Here is a 4,761-nt window from a genome sequence, read left to right as displayed (position 1 = left end):
GCTAAAGCTGAAGATCACCAAGTTAGAGAGTGCCTTTGATCAGTGGTTCCCAACTTGAAGCAGGGCTGAAATTCACATTTAAAAGGGTTACCTTTTTTTATTTCCTAAATCTGGGAATCCTAACTGGAACCATCTTATTACCCAGGGAAATCTGGCAAAGTCTGAAGACATTTTTGATTGTCATGATGGGAGACAGCCACTGGCATCTAGCGGGAGGGGGCCAGGAACACCGTTAAGTAAGCATCCTACTTAACGTGCAGTACAGCTCCCACAACAAATTATCTGGTTAAAAATGTTGATAGTTAACTGCACCTCCAGCACATTAGCATGAAAGTCTTATGAAGGGAGATCCCATCTGAGTCCAGATTCATCACACAGTCCTGAACCTCAACAGACTCCAGCACCTACAATCTGATTTATTGGACTTACCACACTCAGCTAAGATGGAGTTGAAGAAGGACAATCACCACACCATGGAGCCTAGAGTGATTACAACTGAAAATGGGAGGATTGCATCCAGCATCCATGTGGAATTTGAGCCTCCTCTTGACATAGAGGTGCAATGGACACAACCAATCCAATGTCCACATAGAAGAGGTGGTATTGGATTGAGATAAGTGGACATGGTGGACGATGGGTATGGGGAAAGGCAGGAAGAGATGAGAGGTGGAGGTGTCTTTGGGACATGGAGCTGCCCTGGATGGTGCTTCAGAGGCAATCACCGGACATTGTAAATCCTCACAGGGCCCACTGGATGGAATGGAGGAGAGTATGGGCCATGATGTGGACCATTGGCTATGAGGTGCAGAGGTGCCCAAAGATGTACTTACCAAATCCAATGGATGTGTCATGATGATGGGAACGAGTGTTGTTGGGGGGGGAGAGGGGGGGTGGGGGAGCGAGGTTGAATGGGACCTCACATATATATTTTTGATGTAATATTATTACAAAGTCAATAAAAAAAAAAAAAGGAAAAAAAAAAATGTTGATAGTGCCAAGGTGGAGAAACTCAGCTTTGGCGCAAAAGGAGGACCAATTGTAAGAAGAGGAAATTAATTGGCGGCTGCGTAAGGAGCGAAAACCGAGTCTTTGCCTTAATTTTTCAAGTTTTTCTCAGCTTCAGGGACATTTTCTTTCGAGATGCACAGGAGAGAAGGCAGAGCGTAAGCGTCTCTCCAAGCGAAGGGTTACTGGGGTGCAAGTTCCTGGGGCATTTGCTGAGGGTGGGATGGGAAGAGACCGAATTCGCCCCCTACCCTCAGGCCGCTCTGCTCCTGTCGCTTCTTCGGATGCTGGCGCTGTTGCCTGTGGCCTCCCGCCTTCTGTTGCTACCCCGAGCCCTGCTCTCCATGGCCTCTGGAAACCCCCAACACAGTCACCGCCGGCCTCGGGCTCCGCCCACGTCCCTGGCTCGGTCACTGCAGCCTTTGTCACCTGCCCCAACGAGAAGGTCGCCAAGGAGATCGCCAGGGCTGTGGTGAAGCGCCTCGCAGCCTGTGTCAACCTCATCCCTCAGATTACATCCATCTATGAGTGCAAAGGAAAGATTGAGGACAGTGAGGTGCTGATGAGGATTAAAACCCAAAGTTCCCTGGGCCCAGCTTTGTCAGATTTTGTTCATTCTGTGCACCCTTACGAATTGGCTGAGGTGATTGCATTGCCTGTGGAGCAAGGGAACTTCCCGTATGTGCACAGGGTACGCCAGGTTTGAGTCAGTTTCTGACTCCAGCACAGCTCTACCATGATCAGCCCTGTCCCTGACATGATCCCCTCGGATACCTCGTTGCCCTCTGACTGCCAGGTGATGATTGGGTCTCGAAAAAATCCTACCTTTGGTTCAAAAAAAAAAATAGAGGAAATGAAGTTGGAACTAAAAGCAGAATTTTGTCCAAATGCTTAGGATTAGGTTGATGATACAAGGCACAGAAAACCCAGACAGAAAGGTTTTAAACCTGAAGCCAGAGAATACTTTTTGAAGTTAGCATTCTGTACTTTAATTTTCAGATACATGTTTCACTAGATTTTCAAAAAGGAAATTGAGAGCACAGAGCTCAATGGGATAAATTCCTAAGTTTATGTATTAAATATGGCAACAGTATTAGGTAACCCTGAAGTTCTGTCAAATTAAATTCTGCAACTCTTCATATATATATATATTTTTTAAAGATTTATTTATTTTATTTAATTTTCCCCCCTTCCCCGGTTGTGTGGTCTCTGTGTCTATTTGCTGCGTCTTGTTTCTTTGTCCGCTTCTGTTGTGTCAGCGGCACGGGAAGTGTGGGCTGCACCATTCCTGGGCAGGCTGCACTTTCTTTCGCGCTGGGCGGCTCTCCTTACAGGGTGCACTCCTTGCGCGTGGGGCTCCCCTACGTGGGGGACACCCCTGCGTGGCACAGCACTCCTTGCGCGCATCAGCACTGTGCATGGGTCAAGGAGGCCCAGGGTTTTAACTGCGGACCTCCCATGTGGTAGACGGACGCCCTAACCACTGGGCCAAGTCCGTTTTCCCTCTTCATAATTTTTAATCGAACACTTAATAGACTTCTTGATTATCACCATAAACAGCCAATATAGAAAGAAAAAAAAGTTCCGACAGTTGGGTCTTAACACCAGCTCTGTGATCTAATGCATGCTCCCATGTTTCCCATTTTGTTGACTCTAAAATAAGGGATGGGGTATGGGTCAGGTGATCTGAAAAATCCTTCCAGCACTTTATACATATGCAAAAATTCCTTAGTTGTCAAAATAGAAATTTCACAAAAAACATCTTTTTCAGTGACAGCTCCAATATTTTTAATGGCTCACTCCTAGGTATCAAATCTATGCTAAGATGGAAAATTTTAGATTGTTTCTTGTTCAAGGGATCCTGATCAAGTGAGCATGATGAAATGATCAGCAATGGTACTTTTTTTACTGCAGTACATAATAGTCTTTCTCCTGGTATCAGTAAGTCTCTTGAGTTTTATGTCCAAAAACCCAAATCTTGCTCTAACACTTCATAAAAAATGTTTAATTGGCAGTTACTGCATATCATGCTATTTGTTCCTGGAATTCTGTTGGTGATAAAAGCAGTTCTACCACTACGTACCCTCCCCCCTATACAATAAATAGCCATCATATACACAATAAGTATCCTTTTCAAGCAGAAGATGGCTCTTGATAATTATTAAAGCAAGTGATGAATTTTCAAGGGAATATGACTCTAAAAGTGGTGCAATGCAGAAAATGCCTGGATAAGCACATGAGAAATAATTAGAGTGGGGCAAGGCAGTGGACCAAGTAATTCTTTGTTGTGGGGAGTCCAGCTGTGCATTATAGGATGTTTAGCAGCATCCTTGGCCATTAGCAGCCCCCCTATTTTACCTCCAGTTTGACAATCAAAAATGTCTCTAGGGTAGCAAGCACATGTAGCTCAGTGGTTGAGTTCCTGCTTTTCAGGTTCAACCTATGGCACCTCCTTAAAAAAAAAATCTCTAGACATTGACAAATTTCCTGAGGTGAAATCACCCCCAATTGAGAACTGCTGAGAAGGCAAAAATTATGGCAATAGTTGATTGTCACAGTTTAATATTATTTATGAATTCCAAAGAGAGATGTTGGTAAACTGGTCTGGTCTGTTCCTCTGGGTGTGATAATCCTTTGATTCTATTAGGTTTAACTGAGATGTCTGATTAAATTATGTTAAGATTAGTGCTTCAATATGGGGCAACCATCTTTGCTGAGAAACCAATCTTTAGAGCCTTGTGACTGTAAGCTTCTACCCTAAATAAATACCCTTTATAAAAGCCAACAGAGTTCTAGTACTTTGCATCAGCACCCCTTTGGCTGACTAATACACTGATCGATAATTAGGCTCAATAATATAAGTTAATATCACAATGCTGAATGGAAGAAGCCAGACACAAAAGTGAGCATATTATATGATTTATATATACAAAGCCTCAAAACAGGCAAAACCAATTTATAATGTAGGAAATCAGAGTAGTGTTATCCTTTGGAAGGCTGAGGGGGTGATGGGGAGTTGTGCCTGAAAGGGAACACAACGGTTGTCAGTAATGTTCTGTGTCTTGAACTGGGTGCTCATTAAGGAGATGTAAATTTATTGAGCACTTTTCTATAAAAATATATTATACTTCAATAAAATTATTTCAAAAAACTATGAGAATTACTTTTTCATCTTTTTCATAATGTAAAATGTAGCTGTTGCTCTTTTAAATAAGTCACACATTATCAAGCTACATTCTAACTATGTTAAAAAGTCAGACATTTATATAACTCCCTTTTTAAAAATAGGCATTTGCTTTAAAAATACAAAAAAAAAGCCCCTTTCAATGAATTCACTTCATATAAGTTACTCGTTTTTCTGAGATTTGTCATTTCATTATTCCTATTGGCCAAAGCCTCCCCAATGGAAGGTGATTCTTTTTATGTTTATAACGCCATAAAAACAAGCTGTCAGAAATAAGGCATTTCTGTTAAGTATTGCAATTTCAATCTATTGTTAAAATTGGAGAAAAATGATTTGGCAGTAGAGGCATGGTCTTATTTGAAAATAAAATAATCTTTATCTGTCTCAACCCAGGAATTAAGAATTATTTTTATAATATGCATACGGATGAAATTCATATACTTCTACACATAAAGATGTTGTGTTATCCTTATTCCTTTTTTCTTGGCACACACATTTCAAAATGATACTCAGAAAAGTACAAGAAAACTAAAGAAAAAAGAAAATTAGAAAAATAAAATTTACACTGAATC

The 4,761-nt window shown here is 41.5% G+C and overlaps 1 pseudogene; it reads left to right on the top strand.

Moving 5' to 3' along the window:
• Positions 1-1,265: 1,265 nt before the first annotated feature.
• LOC101424338 (protein CutA pseudogene) lies at positions 1,266-1,745 on the top strand (annotated as a pseudogene).
• Positions 1,746-4,761: the final 3,016 nt, after the last annotated feature.

The sequence above is a fragment of the Dasypus novemcinctus genome, chromosome 7 (assembly GCF_030445035.2).
Source record: "Dasypus novemcinctus isolate mDasNov1 chromosome 7, mDasNov1.1.hap2, whole genome shotgun sequence".
Lineage (NCBI taxonomy): Eukaryota > Metazoa > Chordata > Mammalia > Cingulata > Dasypodidae > Dasypus > Dasypus novemcinctus.
This window is presented reverse-complemented; position numbering and strand designations above follow the sequence as displayed.